Below are 24,119 nucleotides of genomic sequence, written 5' to 3' on the forward strand. Positions count from 1 at the left end.
GGACAGAAGGCACTTTGATTCCTTTTGTCCCAAGTTTCTCCTGAGTTCATGACTTCAGATGAACTGGAATGGTCCCGACAGCACAAAAGCAGCCACAATGAGCAGGATCAAACCCCCAGGTCACCATTAAATGCACTCAATCCACACCTTCCAGAGTCCAGCAGCAATTCCTGCCTGTGCCCCCAGCTCTGGCTCAGCCTAAGGGGCATCGCTCTGGTGTGTGTGGGGCCGGCTCCTGCAGGACACAGCACTGGGAGCCGCTCTGTGTCCCGCAGCTTCGGCATCTCAGGCGCCGCTCCACAGCTGCGGGGCTGTGCCACCACTGTTCCATGGCTGTAGCTCCTGTGCCACCACTGTTCCATGGCTGGAGTTCCTGTGCCACCACTGTTTCATGGCTGTAGTTCCTGTGCCACAACTGTTCCATGGCTGTAGTTCCTGTGCCACCACTGTTCCATGGCTGTAGCTTCTGTGCCACCACTGTTCCATGGCCGTAGTTCCTGTGCCACCCCTGTTCCATGGCTGTAGCTTCTGTGCCACCACTGTTCCATGGCCGTAGTTCCTGTGCCACCCCTGTTCCATGGCTGTAGCTTCTGTGCCACCACTGTTCCATGGCTGTAGTTCCTGTGCCACCACTGTTTCATGGCTGTAGCTCCTGTGGCACCACTGTTCCGCCTTTTCCATGCTCACTCCACTGCTGCTCCAAAGCTGTGCTGTGCTGTTTCAGCACGGTTCCTCTGCTCCTGCACCACTGCTCCACTGCTGCTCCAACACTGCTCATCTCCCACTTTTCCACTGCTCCTTCTCTGCTCCTCCCCTGCTCCCCCGGTGTTCCACGGCTGCTGCTTCTGTTCTAGTGCTGCTGCCACAGCTGCAGTGTCACAGAGAGGGGAACATTCGGGCAGCAACCACTGTGGTGTCACAGAGACCGGGACAACGGGACTGCCACAGCTGTGGTGTCACAGAGAGGGGAGCGCTGGGGCTGCCACAGCTGTGGTGTCACAGTGAGGGAAATGTTGGGGTGGCTGCTGCTGTAGTCATAGAAGGGAACACTGTGGCTGCCAGTGCTTTGTCATAGAGAGGAGAACATTGGGGCTTCCACTGCCCCCAGTGATGTCATAGAGAGGAGAACATTGGGGCTGCCATCCTTGTGAGCTCAAAGACAGGGTAACCTTGGGGCTGCTATCCCTGGTTTGTCATGGAGAGGCTAATCTTGGGGCTGCCCCCGCTGTGGTGTCATACAGAAGTCCATGTTGGGACTGCCAATGCAGTGGTGTTACAGGCAGGGGAATGTGTGGGAGTCACTGCTGGGGTATCACAGACAGGGGAGCATTTGGGGCTGCCACCCCTGTGGTGTCACAGAGAGGGGAATGTTGGGGCTGCCACTGTGGTGCTGTCATAGAGAGGAGAATGCTGGGGCTGCCACCTCTGTGGTGTCACAGAGAGGGGAATGTGGGGGCTGCTACTACTGTGTTTTCAGAGACAGGGCAATGTTGGGTTGGGCACCAAAGTGATGTCAGAGAGATTGGAATGTTGGGGCTGCCACCACTGTTTTCTCATAGAGAGGGGAATCTTTGTTCTGCCACAGTGTTGGTGTCATAAAGAGGGGAACACTGCGGGTGCCGCCTCTGTGGTGTCACAGAGAGGGGGACGAGGACTGGCACAGCTGTGTTGTCACAGAGACAGGAACAGTGGGGCTGCAACCACTGTGGTGTCCTAGAGAGGGGAACCTTGTGGCTTTCACCATTGTGGTGTCACAGAGAAGGGATTTAGGGCTGCCACAGCTGTGGTGTCACAGAGAGTGGAAGGTCAGGATTGCCTCCGATGTGGTGTCACAGAGAGGGGGACACTGGGGCAGCCATCACTGTGATGTCACAGAGAGGGGAATTTTAGGGCTGCCACCTCTGTTCTGTCACAGGGAGGGGAACAATGGAATTGCCACCCTTGTTGTGTGACAGACAGGGGAACGTTTGAATTGTCACTGCTGTGGTGTCACAGAGAGGGGGACATGGTCCTGCCACAGCTGTGGTGTCACAGAATGGGGGACACTGGGGCTGCCACCCCTGTGGTGTCACAGACAGGGGAATGCTCGATCTTGAAGTGCTGTGGTATCATAGAGAGGGGAACATTGGTGTTGCCACTGCTGTTGTGTCACAGACATGGGAACACTGCCAAACCTGCCCTGGTGCTGTGCCCACTGCAGTGCTGCTCCTCTGTGACATTGCAGGGCCTCCTGGGGACATTGTTCACACTCTGGAGACTCATGGGACTATAGGAGCCCTGTGACTCTCCAGGGTCTTGTAGAATCCATGGAACCAAGAGGAGACTGTGAAACTCTGGGGCTTCATGGAAGCATCCATTGTGATACCTCAGGGCCTCATGGTTCCCAGGAATCCTTGTGACTCTACAGGACTAAATGGAACCAAGGGGACATTGTGACACTGTGGAGTTCATGGAAGTGAGAGGATGCTCTGAGACTCAGGTGCCTGAAGATGCTCAGGAGCCGTTGTGACCCTGTGGCTTGTGGAACCAAAGGGACACTGTGACACTGTGGGGTCTCATGGAATCCAGAGGCCCTTGTGACTCAGTGAGGACAGTTGGAACCAAGGATCCATTGAGATATCTCAGGGCCTTGTGTTGTCCAGGGATCCTTGTGACATTGTGGGGCCTCATGGAACCAAAGGGAGCCTGGGACACTGTGTGATCTCAGGGAACCAAGGGGACTCAGAGACACTGTGGGGCCTCCTGGTTCTCAGTCACTTCTGACACTTGTGTCCATCTACAAAGAGGCAAAGCTGGGCAGCCTGAGCCTGTTGATCCAGAATATTCCCATCTCCATGGGAGGATGTTCCTGCCAGCTGTGGTGCTTTGTGTTGTCTCTGCTCTCTGGGGGAATTGCATCCTACAGGAGACCCCAACTACTCCTGTAGCTGACACCACAGGGCCTGCTGTGGGGTGGGAGCAGAGGCATCTTTCACTCTATCATGTTGCTCAGAGCCCATCCAAGCAGGAATGTTTCCAAGGATGGGGCATTCACTGGCTCTCCACCAAGGCTAACGGTGAAAGCAGGGTGCTGGGGGAGGCAGCAGGGAGAGCAGAGGCTGTGCTGGGTGAGCGAGGGAAGAGAATGAGTGCAGAAGGCACAGCCCACCAGGAGGCCACCAGGCAGAGCCGTGGAGCCTCCCCAGGTGAGGGTGACCTGCCCGGGGAGTGCCCTGCTGCCCCCAGGACTGTGCTGCCACCCCCGGTGGAGGTGTTTGCCCAGCAGGATGTCCCCTGGTCACCCGGGGCCGTGCCGCTGCCCCAGGCGGGAGGGCGCTGCCAGCTGAGTGTGCCGTCCCTGGGGTCAGTGGTGGAGGCGCCCCGAGCAGCCTGGCTGTGTTAAATGAGCACCCTGCAGCCCCTCTGTGCCCTGCCATGGCTGCCAAGACACCTGAAAGGACTGGCTACTGTGCTGCTGTGCCCTCTGCTGCCCCTTGTTCTGCCCTGCTGGCAGAAACTGCCGCAACCGCCCAAGCCCAGCACAGGTTGTCAATGGAGAGCGCTGCTGCTGATCCAGAGGGTGGAGAGACGTCATGCTGCAGAGCCACATTGAACAGGCACTCTGCCACTGCTGTGCCCTGCTGCCGCAGCTGGAACCCCAGAAGCAGCACTTGGTAGCAGCAGGGAGGCGCTTTGCCACTGCAGCCGCTGCAAGGCTCCCAGCCGCCACCACTGTGAGATGCCTTGCTCCTGCAGGACAGTGCCTGGCCATGGAGCGGGGTTTGCTGCCCCTCCACCAGGCCCTGCCACACCAGCTGAGATCTCAGAAGCGGTGCCCGGCCCCTGCGAGATTCCAGCTCCTCTGTGCCATGCTGCTGCCCCTGTAGCCATCTCTGCCTGCACTGGAACCACCTCTCTGTGCTTTGCTGTGACTGAAAGCGCCCCTACAGCTGTGCCCAGCCACGGCGAGACAGTGCCCGGCCCCGGCGGGAGAGCGCCCTGGCACTGTGAGGGGGTGCCTGGCTGCGGAGCCATTCCTGGCTGCTATGGAGCTGCCCGTGCCTGTTGCCAAGCTGTACCTGGCTGCTGTGAGACTCCCAGCTGCTGTGGAACATCTGGCTACGATCAAGCCGTATCTGTCGCTCCATGCCCTGCTGTCAACTGCTGGGAAAAGGCGTCGGCTGAGCAGTTCATGCAGGGGAGGGTCCCCGGCGGGGGTCCCTGGGCCAGTGCCCCACCTTGGCCAGCACCCAGCAGCCAGCTTAGAACTGGTGCAAACCAGGGGAATCTGACTGTTTAATTAAAACAAAGCATCCCAAAGGCCTGAGGTGGGTGATGATGCGATGGGATTGCTGCCCAGTGCTCTGAATGTATAAGTGAAGAAATTCAATGAAGTGCAGGCAAAAGGCAGGAGTAACTATGACTCTCTTAAGGCAGTTTTTGAGAGTATAGTTACAAACTGGGCATTGCTGCAGTGATTGCACCTCCTCATGGTCCTGCTGGAAACCCTGTGTAATGTAACCCAGTCGATCTCTGCCCCAGCACAGAGGTGGTGGGGATGGCCAGTTCAACGTCCTCCTGTTGAAATGTCATCCTCCTGAAACAAACAGTAAGAGCTGGGTGGCTCTTTGCCCAAGATCTGACTCCAGGATTTTAAAGTGGGCAAAAGATTGCTATGTCCTTGCTCTGTCCTTCTTATTCTACCTCTCCTAAACTTGTGGCAAATTTACTATCCGGAGCCATAAAATGGGGAACCATTTTAAAACAAAACCTCTAAACATAACTAGGTGACCTGGTGTCCCAGGGTCTACAACTGGACACCTTCTCTCAATTTTGCAAGGTAAACCTGGTGTTTTTATTTTCTAAACACCAGCTAGACCTGTTGTCTAAAAACTGGGTAGACCTAGTGTTGAAAAATTTACCATCTCACCCCCCCCGTATGTGAATTGGCTTCTCTGGTGAACTCTGAGTTTTCTAGATTGGACTTGTTTATGAATAACTTTGAATGTGTTCATTTTCCCGCAAGCTGGGAGGGTTTGAGCAGGCTGCCTGAGGTCTATGAACAGTTTGCACCATGGCCAAGGGTGGGACTGAAGATCTGCCTTCCGAGGAACTGTGAATCGTTTGTGCTTGACAACAGGTAGAGAAACAGCAATTGTGAGACTGAGGGCACACCAGAAACATCACCTGCTGAGCCGGAGAACAACACCAAGCCGGCGACATCCCCAGCTCAGACAGAGAACCACGGGGAACAGACACTGGAAGACATCCTTACTGTGACTGCTCCTGATAACAAATCCACCTTGTCCTTGCTGTGGTACCCGGGTGAACTGTGTGTTGGGCTTGATTGAACACCTGAGGGTAGCCCACGGGATAAGGAGGGCTTGTTTTCTGTGTGCTCAATGTGGAAAAGAGAAGAGTAATGATCATGGTATTGTTTGTCACTTTGGTAAATGCAGGGGAGCAGCAGAAATGGCTCCAGGCAGGGAGTGGATATATGAGGAATGCAGCAGAGACTTCAAGATGAAAATTGCTCTGGGACAACACAAAAGATTGGCACATTCATTGGTTAGAAATCAGGAAAGGGTTGCTGTTTTCCACCCAAAAGAGACTTCCAACCCAGGAGCCCACCAAAAATGCTGGACTAAAGAGGAGGAAGAACTACTGGTAAGATTGGAGGCTCAGTTTGAGGGCAACAAAAGCATCAATAAACTCATTGCAGGACACACATCACAAGCAAAACAGCTGAACAAATCAGGGACTAAAGGAGATTGCTGCCCAGGAAACCAGCTGAAGATGTAGATAAGGAACCTGGCATGAGTCATCAAAGCAGGAGAGCAGCTGGGGGCCTGCGAATGGACTTGGACAAAGATCTTGGGAGGAGTCATATTCCTGGAAGAGCAGCTGCTGGAAGGAAAACAGATCCCAAGATGAGTCACCACCCTGATAAAGATAACAACAGCTGGGAAACAGCAAGTGACAGAGGGAGGGGGAGCTGCAGGCCCATTATCTCAGAACCCTCAGTGAATGGCTATCAGCTGGGACAATTCACACCTTCCTGTGGATATCCAAGCACTTAATAGATGATAAGGAGATGCAATCAACAATCAATCAGCACAGGAATGCTTTTGATGCCTTGAATGAATCAGCCAGATAAGAACAGCAACCCAAGATAAGAGAAAAATGGGGAGCCAGGAAAAAGGACCAATAAGACCTTATCAAAAGTGGATGAAAAGAAGAACAGTTAAGAAAGGTCATTTTCTTTGCTTCTAAGACCTGTTCCATCTAGATAGGGGAAAACTTGCTAAAATTATCCTGAATGACAAAGAGTGTTTGTCCTGTGAAATCCCACCCATCGAACTTTATTCAGTTTTTAAAGCCTGATGGGAAACACCTGGAACATTTGATAGCCTTGGGAATTTCCAAATTGTGGGAGATTAGGGACTGGCCCCAAGATATCGCATTGTTACGGGCAGACAGAACCCCTCCCCTTTACCGTTACTTAGCCCCACGTGTTGTTGACCATCAACCCCTGTTATAAATGACCCTGCCTAACCGTTAATAAACGCCAGTTACCGTCCACCACATTGGTGTGTGCGTGTGCTTGGTCCGTGTGGCAGAGGTGCTGCCACCGAGCCGTCCTCGACCTGGGATGCCACGCCCCAAGCGGCGGCAACACCAAATTAATGGGAAAGCCAACATTAGTGCTTTCAGAGACTTAATTATGGCAAAAGAAATTGAGAAAAATGTGCAGGAGATGAGCAAAAACTCGGCTCCCAGTCCAGGATTACTCTAAGGGACATCAAGAAGATGGATCCAGAGTACTCCTGGACCATGGAGATCTTCAGCTCATGGTTAACATCAGGAAAAATCCCAGACATGGTGAGGGGTTGCAGGACTGTTTTGATTCCTAAGTCAACCAAAGCAGGGCACCTAAAGGACATTAACAACTGGAGAGCCATCCTGATCGGTTCCATCTTGCTAAGACTGTTCTCCAGGATTTTAACAGCCAAACTGACCAAGGCTTGCCCCCTCAACCCAAGGCAAAGAGGCTTTATAAGGGCAGTGGAATGCTCCGAAAACCTGAAACTCCTGCAAACTAGAATTCAGTCCGCAAAAGGAGAACACAAACCCCTGGCTGTTGTATTTGTGGACATGGCCAAGGCTTTTGACGCCGCAAGCCAGCAGCACGTTCTACATGCCCTACAGGAAAGGGAGGTAGATCCCCACATCATCAATCTGGTGAGCAATACTGTGAAAAATGTTTTTGTGATTTGTGTCAATCAGCAATGGAATCAGCAAATGCTTTTATCTGCTGTGAGGAAAATGGATGCATTCTTTGGGATAGATACAAAGAAGGCTTATGAAACTTTCTATAGCCAAACAAAGCTTTGAACAAGGGGAAGTATGGTAAAGAGATGAGGTAGCAAGATGACTGATGCTTAGAATAAAATAGAGGAAGTTGTGGTGAAGCTAAGGGGACTGCAATGTGACTAAATGCTTATGTGTAATAAAAAGCTTAACAAAATCATGTAGCAGACAGCGGTGAAGGGGCCTCGCTCCAGACAAGCACAAGAAGGACAGGAAGCCAACAACCACCTGGAAAGATGATGAAATTGCTTATTCCAGCTGATTGATATTTACTCATTTCTACTAAACAAGCACCCTGGAAACTGGTTTTTTATGCTTAAAAACAGTATATATATACTTTACTGAATTTGTAAGTGGTGTGTGCCGTGAGTGGAGCGGTGACTCCCCGGCCAACCAGCGCTGCTTGCTCGCCTTCTTTAAAATCAAAGATATAGAAATAAAATTCACATTGACTATTGAAATTTTATGTATTAGTATGATCCTTGTCCCATGGCAGCACTCCCAGTATGGTCCCAGAATAATCCCAGTTACTTTCAAGCACTCCCAGGATGGTCCCGGTTGCCTCCAGCTAGATCAACCCAGTCAGTCCCAGTATGATGCCATTTGCTCCCAGTGTGCTCCCAGTTGCTCCCAGTCACCCCCAGTCCAGGGAGGATGTGCATGGTGTGTTCCCAGTCACTCTCAGACACTGCCAGGGTTAATCCAGTCAGTCCCAGTATGATCCAGTGATGACCCCAGTGTGGTCCCAGTTGCTGCCTGTAGGAACCACTTGTGCCCCACATGGTTCCAGTTGCTGCCTTTCACCCTGACTTTTGTTCCAGTCTTTCCCAGTCTTTCCCAGTGTATCCCAGTTCCTTCCAGCATATTCCCAGTCACTCCCAGCATGATCCCAGTAGAAGCCCACTTGTTTCCAATGACCCCCAGCATGCACCCAGTCACCCCCAGTTCCCCCACATGCTCCTGGCATGATCCCAGTTGCTCACAGCTGCTTCTGCTCACCCAGAGCATGATCCCACTTGCTCCCAGTATATCCCATTTGCCTCCAACAGGGTCACAATTGCACCCGGCAGGCTCCTACTCAGTTCCAGTATGATCCTGGTATGATGTAAGTACAAATGCAGTGCAATCCCAGTCACTGCCCATTTGATCCCAGTATGATCCCAGTACAGCCCAGTCCCTCCCATTGAAGCCACTCCTGGGATCTCCCAGCCCTCTCTGCATTCACCCCTTCCGGATCTCCTGGGAGGAACCCCAAGGGCTGGAAGTCTGCAGCCAGGGTCCCCAACAAGGCCCAGTTTGGATGAAGGAGAGCAGGAAGGGAGGGAAGTAAGAAAAGGAGGTTGGCTTAGGAAGGAAAAGGAGGAGGGAGGGAAGATGAGGAGTGGGAGAAAGAGGAGGGACAAAGGAGGATCAGGGAAAGGAGAAGGAACCATGATGTTGAGCACTCCCTGAATTCACAGGCTGTGGGATCATCACCCATCTGTTAGAACTGGAGCATTTATCTTCTGTTAATTGGGCAGTTTTCTTTATCTCTTCCTGTTTCCGTTATGGCATAGCGACCTGGTTTGGGAGGTCTGGCACGGTGACCCAAGGCCCAGGGTCACTCAGTCCAAGGCTACATACACCAATGTGGTGGACAGCAAATGGCGTTTATTGAGGGGTCTCAGGGGTATTTATGGTTTGGGCAGTCTGTGTCACTTCCCTCTGCTCACGTCCGGCCGGGTGTGGCTGGGTATGGAGCAACAGTCAGACTGCAGGGTGAGGGGGGCCTTCTTATCTACCCGTACAGCCCGAGATCTTCCGCACGCAGGTCCCTAGCTCTCCACATTTCCCCCCGCCTCATGAGTAGTAAAAATCTTATAAAATGTAAAGGTTACAAAATTTCATGGGTTAGTAGAATTAGCGAAAAATCGTAAGTGTGTTAGTAAGTGGCACGCCTTAAAGTAATTGTTGGCGCTCGAGAAACAAAATGTTAGCCGTTTCCAAACGCCTTTTAACGAATTGCACCAGTTTGTTAAATATGCAAGGCCCAAAGATTAGGGTTAGTAAGATTATAGTGACTGGGCCTATTAGGGTAGAAATCAGGGTGGTGAGCCATGGAGATCGATTGAACCAGGATTCAAACCAGCCCTGTTGGGCTTCCCTGTCTTTCTATCTCTGAGCCAGTCTGTTTCGGAGTTCTGCCATGGAGTCTCTAACGACTCCTGTGTGGTCAGCGTAGAAACAACATTCCTCTGTCAAGGCGGCACACAGGCCTCCTTGCTGCATGAACAGGAGATCCAGTCCTCGCCTGTTCTGCAGGACCACTTCTGAGAGCGAGGAGACTGACTTTTCTAGAAAGGAAATGGATTTCTCGATCCTCTGCAGGTCCTCATCGATGGTCATCTGCAGCTGGGACAGTCCTTGGTGTTGAGTTGCTAGGGCTGAGACACCTGTTGCCGTTCCAGCCGCCCCTAGGCCGAGCAGCATTGCGATAGTTATACCTGTTAATATTTCTCTCTTGTGGAGCCGGCTGTTTTCTTCGAAAAGGTGGTACACCTCTTCGTCTGAGTGGTACAGGACCCTAGGGACGATCAGAACTTGAACACAAAAGTCGTTAGAGTTATCGAATTTGGCAAGAAACACGCAGGGACTCACTCCAGATCTCTGGCAAACCCACATCCCAGATGCGGATGGGACTACCCACTTATTATTCTTCCTGTCGGGCTCAACTACTTTGGTGCAGACGTCGCCTTTCCGCTTAGCTAGGGTTGCATTGCCAAAGCATCTGCCCTGACCTGTGACTTGACTCAGGGTAATTCCTTTGCGGGGTGTGTCCCATCTGCACTGGCGAGGGGCATTGGCTGTGGAATAGCTGAAGGGGGTATCTAAAGCGACTCCTTCGTAAAAGGGGGGTTTAACATTGTAGCAAAGCCAGCAGGAGTCGGTTAGGTTAGAGTTAGATTCATTCAGGGATAGAAAGGTAGCTTCTAACATGCGAAGGATTGGGTCCGAGCCTGACCTGGCTGAGCGGCCTATCTGGAAGGCTTCCTCATCGCCAGTCGGGACGTCGGTGACCCTTGTGGGCAAGGCTTTGGGGTAGGTCATGTTTCTCCCTTTCTGTGTGCTTTTGATCACTTTGTTGGGCCCAACCGCTCTGGGTGCTGACGGTTGGAGTCTGGTAATTCGCACATTCACCCACTTTTCTGACCCTTGAAGGACTACTGTCCATGCTTTGCCCACGGCCCAGCTGGGGTGATTCGGCTGCAAAACTGTCATGTTATAGTGAGTGCATTTCCGGAATTTGGGGACTTTATGGTGGTTTCAATAGAAACTTCCCTGAAGGAAGACGGGTGTTTTGCAGCCTGCGGGTGCCCAGGTGAACTGTAGGAATCTGTCGGGCTCTTGTGGGTCCCACCCAGGTCCTGACGACCTGGCATCTGTAACTATTGTTTCACAGCCCCAGTGCCCACAGTATCCCCACCCTGGGCGATTGCAATAACTTTTTCCTGGGTTTGAGGCTGGGCACCAGTAGGATAGGTACATGTGTGTGGCGTGTGAAGAATAGGGGTCTACCTTTGGTTGTCCCGGAAACAGGTCGGTGATGCGAAGCACAAAGGACGGGGTGTTCGGCGTGGTGATGTCTCTGAGCATCTTGTCACCAGTAAGATGTTGCATGACCCACCTGAAGGGCTGATGAGGGTAGTAGTCTGGGCTGGCCTGCCCTCTGGCGACAAGCCCCAACAGCAAAATCACACAGAAACACCGTTCTTGCTTTAATTTTGATGGCGCGAGCTTCTCAGGTGATGTCGGGTTCCTCGATGGCCTCTCTCTCTTTCCCAGTAGTGGGGCATATGAGTTTCGGGGACATCCAATGATCCAGTCCTGTAAACAAAGTCTCACAATTCTCATGAGTTTCCCTATGAAGGTCTGGTTTGATAGATTTGAGTGGACACCATTTAATGTCCCCGTCCTTTTTAACGGCCGCATATCCCCGTCCCGTGAGCACCAATCTCCAACCCTGTTCCCACTCCCCTAGTTCATTTTTGATCACCACCCGTGGGCCTTCCTCTAGCGCCCGAGTGGCCCAGTGTCTCTGAGCAGGACTGTTTGTTTCGTCCCCCCTAGGGAATTGATTTAATGCTAGCAGCGCAGTTGCCAGCATGCGCGCCTGGTCACCCGGGGGAATGGCATTGGTGAAGCCTTCTGCCTTTGCTAGCACTTCCAGCTTAGTTTTCAGAGTCTGGTTTGCTCTTTCGACGATGGCTTGCCCAGTGCTGTTGTATGGGATGCCATGCACCAAGGCGATGTTCCATTTCGAGGCGAATGCTTGGACTACCTTTGAGATGAAGTTTGGGCCGTTATCTGTTTTGACCTGTTTTGGAACTCCAAGCCATGCCATGGCTGTTAGCCAATGTTGGATGGTTGCTTTGGAATCAGTCTTGAGATACTGTGTGGCCACAATCATGCCGCTGTACGTATCTACGGTAACCGCGAGCCATGCTCGGGGTTTCAACAGCTGGCATTGTGTAAAGTCTGTTTGCCATATTTCTGAGGCTTTGAGGCCTCTGGGGTTGACGCCGCTCGACCACAGTGGCGACTTCTGGCAGTGGGGGCACGTAGCGACGACATGCTTTGCGTCCACGGTAGAAATCCTGCACCATTTCGCATGCGCTTTAGCTCCGATGTGAAGGGATTCATGCAACTGACGAGCTTCTTTCAGTGTCCATACGCCCTTTGCGGCGGCGTCAGCCTTGTCGTTGCCTATTTGGTAGAATCCTTTGACCGGGTCGTGGCTGTTGACATGGATGACTGATATGGTGCCTTTCCGTGAATAGAGTGCTTCCTCCAGCATCGTTGCCACTGTGGACACTGACACACCTGGTCCGGGCATGGCTAGGCAGAGCTTGGCCACAAATATGGAATCAGTCACAATGTTAAGGTGTTCTTCTGGGAACAGTCCGCACGCTAGCACTACAGCTGCTGCTTCAAGCTGTTGGACCGAAAGCGTGGGGTCGGTTGCCTTGACACATTGCCACTGTTCTCCTGACTGCCATACTGCCGCCGCGGTGGAGGTCTGCAATGATGCATCCGTGAAGATGGTTGGTCCCGCCCGCAGTCAGTCAAGTACTTTTGGTGGGAGGTCAATATCGATGACCGTGAGCAGCCGAGTCCAAGGGGGTTTTTCCGCATAGCGAATCTCTCCTCCAAAGCCTGTAAGGACCAAGGCTAGATATTCCGATATTGTTGTTGACTGCGCAGAGAGCTGTTTGCAGGGAGGCAAGCTTATCCTGGAAGGTTCGATGCCCAGATGTCTTAGGGTGAGTTTCCTGCCTTTCATGATGAGGCTGCAGAGGCACTCGACTCCCGAGGAAAAGGCACGCGACGGTTTCCCCAAGACCACCCATAGTATTGGTTGGGCCTTGTCGGGGGGTCCTTGGGCTAAGGCTCCCACTCCCCCCTTTTTTGTGAAGTGGGCATACAGATCGACTGGAGCACTTGAGTCCCATCTGGTGAGCATGCTCTCTGACATCTGACGTTCGATGAAGTTGAGCGAGCTTACCGCTTCCGGTGTCAGCGTTTTTTTGCTCCCATGGCTTCTTCCCTTTCAAGAGGTCATTCAGAGGGTCCATGACCTCGGGAGGAATCAGGACGATGTTGCGGAGCCACTGTAAGGACCCTACCAGCTGTTGCATGTCGTGGAGCGTCTTGATGTCTCGGCGGATTTTCATCTGGGGAGGAGTTATGTAGGAGCTTGTGATTCCCACTCCTAGGAAGGTCACACACGGTCCCTTGTTTATTTTTGCACTCGCTACCTCAAAGCCATTTGTCCTTAAGGTCTCGGAGATGGTAGACACCAGCTGGTCCACTTGTCTCGTGGATGGTGCGGCAATCAGGATGTCGTCCATGTACTGCACGATGGTTACAGTCGGATTGCTCTGCCGGACTGGTGCTAGCACTTGGTCCACAGTGATCTGGCAGATAGTCGGGGAGTTGAGCATTCCTTGTGGAAGCATCATCCATTGGAAGTGTAGGTTGGGCCGCTGGCTGTTTGGGAAGACGATGGAGAAGGCGAAACGCTCCTTGTCGTCTTCGTGCAGGGGAATAGAAAAGAAGCAGTCTTTGATGTCGAGCACTGCACAGGGTTGTCCTTTCGGTATCACAGAGTTCATGGGCAGTGAAGTTTGCACAGGGCCCATAGGCTGGATTCTCTTGTTCACTTCTCGCAAGTCGTGCAGGAGACGAAAGCCTTCACCAGACCGCTTAGGTATTACGAAGATCGGAGTGTTCCATGGACTCGTGGAGGGATCTATATGATTCTTGTGTAATTCCTGGCTAACTAACTCAATGAGGGCAGTCATTCGAGGCGTTGACAAGGGCCACTGTTCGACCCACACTGGGTCGGCTGATTTCCAAGTCAGCTTGATGGGCAATGGTGGGTACGCGACAGTGGCCCTTAGAATAAATTTGTCACCCTAACATCCAGCAGGGCTAGGGCACCCCTCCCTAGCAAGGGTGGGCAGTCCAACATCACATATGCAGTGAGGGTGATAGTTCTTCCCGGTCCTCTCTCGGTGCAGAGGGTTATTGCCACTGGTTGGGTGCTCTTGTGGGCTCGCGACAGCCCTCCAACTCCGCCCACCATGGAGGCTACTTCTAGCTTCCATGGTCGAGGCCAATGTATGTCTGGGATGACAGTGACATCTGACCCTGTGTCCACCCAAAAGGGAAGGCAGATGGCCGAGTCGTTGGAGCTGTTGTGGAGACGGCACACTGCCCACACGATCAGTGGGTGTTTCCCCACCTTCGCGGTGAAGGCCACCCATGGGTCCCGTTCCCATGCTTTCATGGCCAAAGCCACCCAGGGGCCTCGGCCCCAGGGAGCTGTTCTTGATATTCCTGAGGTGCAGATGGGTTCGATTGAGCCTTTGGCTGGGCGACAAAGTTGGTCATTCCCTGAGGGGGTGGAGGTGGTGGGCATGAGAGCCCTGTGCCCCATTGGGGGTTGCTGTAGCTGGGCCGCTGCATGTTCCAGGTGGGAGGAGGCTGGATACGGCCCGGCTGCCCCCTCCCTCTCCCGTTTCCCTGATGCCTGGATCTGCATTCCTTAGCTAAATGCCCTTTCTTTCCACATGCCCAGCATGGTCCCCTAGGTCTCCCCTGGCGTGGTGGAGCAGCTGCTGGTGGGCGCCCTGACTGGGGGCAGTTTGTTGCCACGTGCCCAGCTTGGCCACACTTAAAGCATGCCATGACACTCGTTATTGCAGTGTGAACTGCTGCTTGAATGGGAGCTAGGTGTTCTTCCTTTGCAACGTGTCTGATCATGGCAGCTAGATTAGACCCTTGCGGCAGTGATCTTAAAATGTCTTTGGTGGCTGAGTTGCATTGCTGGCGTAGGCACTCTGCCAGCACAGGACCCTTTGCCTCTGAGGGTAATGTTGAGGAGTCCAAGGCAGCCTGTAAACGATCCACAAACTGAGTGAAGCTTTCACTCTCACTCTGCTTTATTGTGGACCAAGGCGACGGTTTGGCTATTACTTTAGAAGCAACACGGATGGCTTCTCGGGCAGCACGGGTTGTTGTCATAACCTCATGTGCCCGCAAGCCCTCAGCCTGTGCCTGGGGGGTGATCATTGTAGGGTCTGTGCCCATTAGCCTCTGTATGCTGGAGCCGTGCAGTGGATGATCTGCCCCTGTTACCAGGGCCAGCTGCTTAATACAGTTATCCTCCCATTCCTGCTTAAAAACGATCATCCCTGCCCCATCAAAAATCATTCTGCAAGTCTGCTTAATATCAAAAGGTAACATGTCATCCCCTCCAAAAACGCTGTCAATGAGTGTGGAAACCATGGCAGAATTAATTCCCCTATCTGCAATTGCTTTAATAATTGCCTGCATGTCTTTCGGGGAATAGGTCCTTTGATTCCCGCCGGCTCCCCCCACCCGAACGGGGAACACCAGTTTTGCCGACGGAGTCCATTCAGCACACGCTATTTTTATTTTCCGCCAGTCTGTAAGCGGAGTTCGATCTTTCTCCGATATCCCCTTCACCCATGCAGGAGCGCTGTGGCTAGTGACCTTGTATGCCACTGATCTCCTTCTGTTAAAACCCGAATCCGAGTCGGAACTCCCCGATCCCCTCTCGAGCTCGGAGCTCGAGTCCGAGTCCGAGCCGGAAGTTGACTGCCCGGACGTTCCTGGGCTGCTCTGCCTTTTTCTCGGGCTCCGAACCCGCCCCTTCTTGCGGGGATCGGGCCGTTCCCTCCCCCTGGGGTCCCCCCGCCTCCTACTGGGGGAGGTCCTTGCCCTATAAGGACCTAATGTGAACTGAGCGCTCTGATTGGCCTTACGCTCCTCCGCGGGGGCCGCCCCGTCCCCCCGCTCGCCCGCGCATGCGTTATTAAGCAGGCTGACTGCATTTCCGCCCCCCGTGTTTCCCTTTCCGCCCTGAACACGCGGTTCGGCGCCATTTTCAAACGCATACGGAGGGAGTGCACTTTTATCCACCCCTTTGGGGTCCGGCAATTTCGCCGGAAGGAAGCCTCCCGCGCTTCCTCCGTTAACCCCCGCCAAAACACCCGCGCGTGTTCCCCCCCCCTCTGATGGTAAGGCGGTCTGCTCGGGGGAATCCAGCGTTCGCGGTTCCGCGGTGCCGATCTGATCGAAGCCCTCCGCGGTCTGCGTTGCCGCGCCCACCCCCAACTGTGGCGTGGCTAATAACCAAGCCTGCGCGGCTTTCCAGGTCTCCTGCTCTTCTCTAGCTTTCTGCAGAGCCTGCACGACTCTGCCCCACGACTTTAGAGCTTTCCCTGAGCCTGAGGACATAGTTTCCTCAGCTAAAACCTTTGTACAAATATCCCATATCTCCGGATGGAGAATATCCACCAGGCTATCGCCCCCAGCTTAATAAGTTTTGGTATAGCAAGACATAAATCTTTTAGCTTACAATCAATCCCCCATTGAGCATGCATCTGAGTTACGACCTTCGCTATGGCTTCCATGGTCCACGCTGGTCTGGGGGCGTCCCCCCCACTGCACTAGGCCTGCTGTGCAGCCGCCGGTCCCCTATCCAGGCGAAATCCCGAACTCCGGGCGCTGCAACTCTCCCGGGTTTCAGCACCAGATGTTGCCGTTACGGCGTGGCGACCTGGTTCGGGAGGTCCGGCACAGTGACCCAAGGCCCAGGGTCACTCGCTCCAATGCTACATACACCAATGTGGTGGACAGCAAATGGTGTTTATTGAGGGGTCTCAGGGGTATTTATGGCTTGGGCAGTCTCTGTCACTTCCCTCTGCTCACGTCCGGCCGGGTGTGGCCGGGTACGGAGCAACGGTCAGACTGCAGGGTGAGGGGGGCCTTCTTATCTACCCGTACAGCCCGAGATCTTCCGCACGCAGGTCCCTAGCTCTCCAAAACAGCCCCAGCCAGGGACCCACTCCCAAGGCTGCTGCCATGGCCACCCGGGCTGGCACCAGCTGGGATGCTCGTTCTCCATGGGCTGGAGTTTAGGAATGGGATTCCCCAATTTCCTGCTCCTGCTAAAACCGCGCTGCCACTCGCTGCCCTCCCACCTCCCATGGAAAGCACAAAAGGCAAAGATCCGGGGCTGGGATAAGAACAATTTATTGGGAACAGCAATGAGATAAGGAACAAACAGGAACAGAAACAATATTGATAACAGAAGGGATCAATAAAACTGTTTACAGGGAAAACTACAACATCAACTACTGGCTCTTCCCAGTTTCGTATTTCCCCTCCATGGAAAGGACACCCTTCTCCTCAGGGAGAGAGAGTCCCTTTCCTGCCCCTGGCAATGTTCTGAGGTGGGAGTGAATGTAATCACATGGCCATGGCCAGACCCTCATGTTCTTCATTCCACACCATGTCATTGGCAGGGGCAGGAAAAGGTACAGGTGTCTTCCCAGCATGGATCACAGGGAAGATGGATCACCCGGGCTCTTTCCAACATGGGTTTTCCCATGGGGGTTGAAGCTGGAGCTGGGCACAAAGCTCCTCCTGCACTTGGGGCATTTGCAGGGCGTCTCTTACCGGTGACTCCGTTGGTGTCTTGTCAAGTTAGAGCTGCTGGTGAAGCTCTTCCAACACTGGGAACACTCGTAGGGCCTCTCCCCAGTGTGGATGTGCCGGTGGGTGATGAGGTGGGAGTTTTGCTTGAAGCCCTTCCCGCAGTTGGGGCATCGGAAGGGCCTCTCCTGGGTGTGAATCCGCTCATGCAGGAGGAGACTGGAGCTGGTCTGAAACCTCTTCCCACACTTGGGACACTCGTAGGGCCTCTCCCCAGTGTGGATGCGTTGGTGCCTGATGAGTTCTGAGCTGCAGCTGAAGCCCTTCCCACACTCCCCACACTCGTAGGCCCATTCCCCAGTGTGGATCATCTGGTGGCGGATCAGGTGGGAGCTCTTTCTGAAGCTCTTCCCACACGCCAAGCACTTGTAGGGCTTCTCCCCATCATGAAGCTGCTCATGGGCCACCAGCTCTGAGCTCTGGCTGAAGCTCTGTCCACCTTCCTGGCTCAGGGTGGGTCTTTCCTCCTCAGAGCACCCTGGGCTGGTTTTGTAGCCCCTCTTCCTGTACAATCTCTGGGGATTTTCCTCCACGTTGGATTCCTCCACTCTGGAATCACTCAAAACAGCCTCTTCCATGAGGCTCTGCTGTGGGGATTTGTCCTCCCTGGTCTCCATCCTCAGCTTCTTCCCTGGGGGAGGAAGGACAAGGAGATTATGGGATTTGCCTCCGTGCCAGAAGGAAGGGGAAGGAGATCCCCCCAGTGCATCCCCGTCAGGACGGGGTTGACACCAGGTTTGTCCTGCAGCCGGGGGCCATGCTAGGCTGGGAGATGGAGCAGGAGAGAGGGGGAAAGGGGCACTGACTTCCTCCTCACCTGCCTGGGCGTCCCAGGGCTCCTTCCTCTTCCTCACAGCCTCCTCCTCCATCTGGCCAAGAACTGAAGATGGGAAATTCTCTTTTAGGAGGAAAACAAAACAAAGGATGAGCACACTGGATTTTGTACTGGTTTGAAGGCAAACCTGGGGAGGGTCTAAACCAGGAGTACAATTTAATAATAAAATTTCGATCAAGGCAATGATACAGAAACACTGCCTTAAACTGACAGAGTCCGGATATAACCTGACACCCTGTTGCTGAGGGTGGTGGCAGCAGTCCCATTAAATGGTGGCTGCAGTCCTGTTGGAATGATGAACGTGATTCTGTCCAAGCAGTGATCCTGCAGAAGGGTCTGGTCTTCCTCTGAAGGTCCAGTGGTGGTTCTGGAGCTCTTGTCCTCTGGGAATCCAGTAGGCAAGCTGCTCCTGATGTTGCAAGGCTCAGCTTATATGCAGGTAGGAATGCTTGGATCCTCCCCCTGGGCGGAGCATCCCACAATGGGATGATGGAATTTGATCAGTCCTGCAGTGACACACAATGGCCCATTCACAGAAGATATCTCCCCTGGAGGGCGTTATCAGGGCTGAGTCATGGAAGAGATAAAGAACCCTGCCCCACCTGTTTATAGCAGTTGATGAAGATGGCGATTGAAAACATGCATTGGGTTCCATCTTACACTGCAACCTGAAACAGTGGGGGAATCCCTGCTCAGGGGGTGAACACCACCCCCCTTACCCCAACTGGCTCAGGTGTAAAACCCCCACCCCGGGAAGGCCACACACACAGGGGACAATGTCACACTTGGACCACTCCAGGGCAGGTCTCTGTCCCTGTCACTCCCTTGCTGTGCCCCCTTTTCTCTTTCACAGGCTGGGGGCTTTGCCAAATCTAAGAATAATTTTTTTTCTTTGTGCCTGTCACCTTTGTGACATCTACACAGAGCTTTCCCTTCCTTTTCATACTCTTTTCATAAAAGAGGTATCACAATGTATTGGGCCGAATTTCCACTTTTCTTTTATCAAAATGTGCCAGCAGCTGAGCTGGAGCTCTGCAGGACCAATGGATTTTGGAATTGCCACAGAATCGCTTCTACTGTCAGTTTATTAAATTTTGCAATTTGTTTGCATTTCCACCACAAGTTACTTGTGGGAAGAGTAAATTCAAGGCATTTTCTGTAGGCTTAAGTTTGATTTTTGTCAAGAAACAACTTCACTTTGTCCAGTGCCCAGGGAATGCTCAAGGGGTCACTGAGCCTCTCAGACTGGGGGATGCTTGAGAGGGGCTTGGGAGGGTTTGTCCCCGTCCCTGTCACCCCAGGCCATTCCCCAGGGTTGTCCCTGTCCCTGTCACCCCAGACCATTCCCCAGGGGTGTCCCTGTCCCTGTCACCCCAGGCCATTCCCCAGGGGTGTCCCTGTCCCTGTCACCCCAGGCCATTCCCCAGGGGTCTCCATCATTCTCACCCAGGGAATGCCTGGGGGGGCTCCCTCCCTCTCACCCCTGTGCCAGGGGGTGCTCGGGGCAGTCTCTGTCCCTCTCAGCTCAGGGGATGCTCGGGGCTCTCTGTCCCCTGGCCCTGGGGGATGCTCGGGGGGTCTCCATCCCTCTGGCCTCAGGCAATGTCTGTGCAGGGCTGGGCACCAGGGGCTCTGTGTCCCTCTCACCGCTGAGGCTGCTCGGGGCTGGGGGGGCTCTGCCACCTTCTCACCCCTGGGGAGGCCGGGGGGGTCTCTGTCCCTCTCAGCCCTGCTGTGACCCCACCCAAACATCATCGGGGTCACAGGGACAGAGACACCCCCAAAGCCCCAGAAGGGCTGAACCTGGGATTTGGTTTGGGGCTGAGGATTTAGGAAAGGGCTGGAATTGGGGCTGGGCTTGGAGCTGGGGCTGAGATTTGGATTAGAGCTGGGATTGGGGTTAGGGCTAGACATGGGATTGGCTTTAGGGCTGGGGTTGAGATTGGGTCTGGGGCTAGATGAGTGTGGGGCTGGGATAAGATTAAATTCAGAACTGTGAGTATGTCTGAACATGCAGTGAGATTGAGACCAGGATCAGGGTCAGGTTTGGGAGTGAGCTCACCCAGAGCAGGACATCACTGCAGGATGGTTTGGGGAAAATCCTGGTTTCAGGAAAAACAGGGAGTGAATGCCTTTTTTAGGGGATTTCTCTTGCCCAAGTCCATCTCTGGAAGTCACCTGATGTCCATAAAAACCTCCAAAAATCAAGATTTAATTAAAAAAAGCCACCAGGAGTGTCCCATGTCCAGTCTCATCCCTCTGGGGTTCTGGTGGTCCCCCGGCTCAGGGCTGCTGGGGATCCTCAAGGGTCCCCAGGACCCCTCTCCAGGGTCCTGCTTAGAGATGCTGGGGGGTTTTGGGGTCCCCCTTCTCCAGCCTCACCCCAGTTCAGCCACTTGGAGGTCCCCCCTCTTCCCACCACCCTGGCCTCGTATGGGGCAAATTTGGGAGAAAATCTCCAAAAGAGTTTCCTCTAGAAAGCAGATTTAAGAAGCCCCTCCCCCAACCGGATTGGGGAAAGATTTCCTTGGAGAAAAGTGAAAAAAACGTTTATTTGCCAGGCAAAGCATTCACCAGCACAACAAATGAACAATATTAAACAATAAAACCTCTTGCCACTCCAGAAGAGATGACAAACACAGAAAGTCCCTCTCTGGGCTGTAGCTCAGCTCACTCAGTCTCTTATCAGTCTCTTATCAGTCTCTTATCAGTCTCTCCAGCGCTGGAAATGCCACGGCCCAGGCCTGGTCCAGTGGGCCACAGGTAGGAGCTGCCGGTGGTGTTCTGGGTGTTCAGTGCAGAGCAGGTTCAAACAGCTCCAAAGAAAAAAGAAAAACCACAGTTGGGGGAACTTCTCTGCCTCAGAGAGCTAAAAACTAACTAAAAGCAAAGGAGAGCCCTGTCCCACCCTCTGTCCATCCAGGAGCTGGAATGTGGAGGAGTGAGTGCAGTGTCTGAAAACAAACTGCAGCTTCTTCCTCCTCCCCTTCGCTCTCAGAACCAGCCTTAAAGGTGCAGAACTCATTTCTGGGCTAAAGGGACCGATGGGACACGAGCATCATGAAGTCACCCTAGCACGCGCCCCTGTCAGGGTCAGGGGGTCCCGTCCCCGCCTCATCTCTGGGCTGCCGGGGGTGCCCCAGCTCCGGTATCGCCCCTTCCCCTCTCCCTGCCCTGGGGTCCCCCGTTCCACAGCCCCGGCTCTCACGGGGATCCCCAAAACCAATGTCCCGCCCCATCGGTACCGGGCCATCCCCACGTGGACCCCCCGGGACCCTCCCGAGGGGCGATCGCGGCTCCTCTGGCCCCGAAAAAGCTCCTCTTAGGGATACCTGGGGCTCGAGTCTGGGATCTGCCGGCTCCGAACACTCTCCAAAAAAACCCTCCCAGAGATGCCTGGCTGGAGTTACTGGGGAATTTAGCTACTTGAGCTGGGCTTCCTGTGGGACTTTAGCAGCCTTGTGTTCCTCACCTGGGGCTCGAGTCTGGGATCTGCCGGCTCCGAACACTCTCCAAAAAAACCCTCCCAGAGATGCCTGGCTGGAGTTATTGGGGAATTTAGCTACTTGAGCTGGGCTTCCTGTGGGACTTTTAGCAGCCTTGTGTTCCTCACCATGGGGTGGATGAACCTTGTCAGTCTCGCTGGTAACATTTGCTCCCTTTCCTCCTGTGATTTTAATAAACTTTTCAAGGAAGGAACACAAAATATTTTCTTTTTCACTGGCCACCAACAGCAGCCATTTTCCTCATCATTTCTCCCATAAGTTCCACAGGAGGAAGGAGGGACTGTGTCCAAGTTTCTGGGAGTTCTTCCAGAAAGAGCCACAACCTCCTAAGTGGAGGAAACCATGCTGTTGTGAAAGGCACTTGGGGTCAGAGAAGAGTGCCTAAACTCACTGTGCCAAAATAATCTCGCAATCTGGATCAGAAAATTTTCAGAGAGATGCCTCCGCCTTAATTAAGGTGCTAGCAAGACCAAATCCAAGGCAGATTTTATTGAACAGTAAATGTGTGGTAGAGAGAGAGATGGAAAGAAAGAGAAAAGGAGGGAGAGCAAGGGAGCGACAGGGACAGAGACCTCTGCTGGGGCAGGGCAAGTCTGACATTGTCCCCTGTGTGTGTGGCCTTCCCAGGGTGGGGGTTTTACACCTGAGCCAGTTGGGGTAAGGGGGGTGGTGTTCACCCCCTGAGCAGGGATTCCCCCACTGTTTCAGGTTGCAGTGTAAGATGGAACCCAATGCATGTTTTCAATCGCCATCTTCATCAACTGCTATAAACAGGTGGGGCAGGGTTCTTTATCTCTTCCATGACTCAGCCCTGATAACGCCCTCCAGGGGAGATATCTTCTGTGAATGGGCCATTGTGTGTCACTGCAGGACTGATCAAATTCCATCATCCCATTGTTGGATGCTCCGCCCAGGGGGAGGATCCAAGCATTCCTACCTGCATATAAGCTGAGCCTTGCAACATCAGGAGCAGCTTGCCTACTGGATTCCCAGAGGACAAGAGCTCCAGAACCACCACTGGACCTCCAGAGGAAGACCAGACCCTTCTGCAGGATCACTGCTTGGACAGAATCACGTTCATCACTCCAACAGGACTGCAGCCACCATTTAATGGGACTGCTGCCACCACCCTCAGCAACAGGGTGTCAGGTTATATCCGGACTCTGTCAGTTTAAGGCAGTTTTTCTGTATCATTGCCGTGATCTTAATTTTCTTATTAAATCGTAATTCTGGCTTAGACTCTCCCCCAGGTTTGCCTTCAATCCAGTATAAAATTTAGTGTGCTCATCCCTTGTTTTCCTCCCAAAGCAGGATTTCCCATCCTGAAACCTTCACTAGATGAAGGAGGAGGCTGTGAGGAAGAGGAAGATGCCCCAGGCGAACCAGGCAGGTGAGGAGGAAGTCAGTGCCCCTTTCCCCCTCTCTCCTGCTCCATCTCCCAGCCTAGCACGGCCCCCGGCTGCAGGACGAACCCGGTGTCAACCCCGTCCTACTGGGAATGCTCTGGGGGGATCTCCTTCCCCTTCCCTGTGGCACGGAGGCAAATCCCATCCTCTCCTTGTCCTTCCTCCCCCAGGGAAGGAGCTGAGGATGGAGACCAGGGAGGACAAATCCCCACAGCAGAACCTGGTGGAAGAGGCCGTTTTGAGTGGCTCCACAGTGCAGAATTCCAACGTGGAGGAAAATCCCCAGAGATTGTACAGGAGGAGGGGCTGCAAACCCAGCCCAGGGTGCTCTGAGGAGGAAAGACCCACCCTGAGCCAGGAAGGTGGACAGAGCTTCAGCCAGAGCTCAGAGCTGGTGGCCCATGAGCAGCTTCATGATGGGGAGAAGCCCTACAAGTGCTTGGCGTGTGGGAAGAACTTCAGGAAGAGCAGCACCCTGATCCGCCACCAGATGATCCACACTGGGGAATGGGCCTACGAGTGTGGGGAGTGTGGGAAGGGCTTCAGCTCAGAACTCATCAGGCACCAACGCATCCACACTGGGGAGAGGCCCTACGAGTGTCCCAAGTGTGGGAAGAGGTTTCAGACCAGCTCCAGTCTCCTCCTGCATGAGCGGATTCACACCCAGGAGAGGCCCTTCTGCTGCCCCAACTGCGGGAAGGGCTTCAAGCAAAACTCCCACCTCATCACCCACCGGCGCATCCACACTGGGAAGAGGCCCTACGAGTGTTCCCAGTGTGGGAAGAGCTTCACCAGCAACTCTAACTTGACAAGACACCAACGGAGTCACCGGTAAGAGACGCCCTGCAAATGCCCCAAGTGCAGGAGGAGCTTTGTGCCCAGCTCCAGCTTCAACCCCTATGGGAAAACCCATGTTGGAAAGAGCCTGGGTGATCCATCTTCCCTGTGATCCATGCT

The 24,119-nt window shown here is 53.6% G+C and overlaps 1 pseudogene; it reads right to left on the reverse strand.

The window, feature by feature from the left end:
* Positions 1-18,284, reverse strand: part of LOC139605320 (zinc finger protein 850-like) — a 364,871-nt pseudogene extending 346,587 nt beyond the window's left edge.
* Positions 18,285-24,119: the final 5,835 nt, after the last annotated feature.

Source organism: Agelaius tricolor, unplaced genomic scaffold (assembly GCF_023055355.1).
Source record: "Agelaius tricolor isolate 1412-34295 unplaced genomic scaffold, bAgeTri1.0.p SCAF_64, whole genome shotgun sequence".
In the NCBI taxonomy this organism is placed as follows: domain Eukaryota; kingdom Metazoa; phylum Chordata; class Aves; order Passeriformes; family Icteridae; genus Agelaius; species Agelaius tricolor.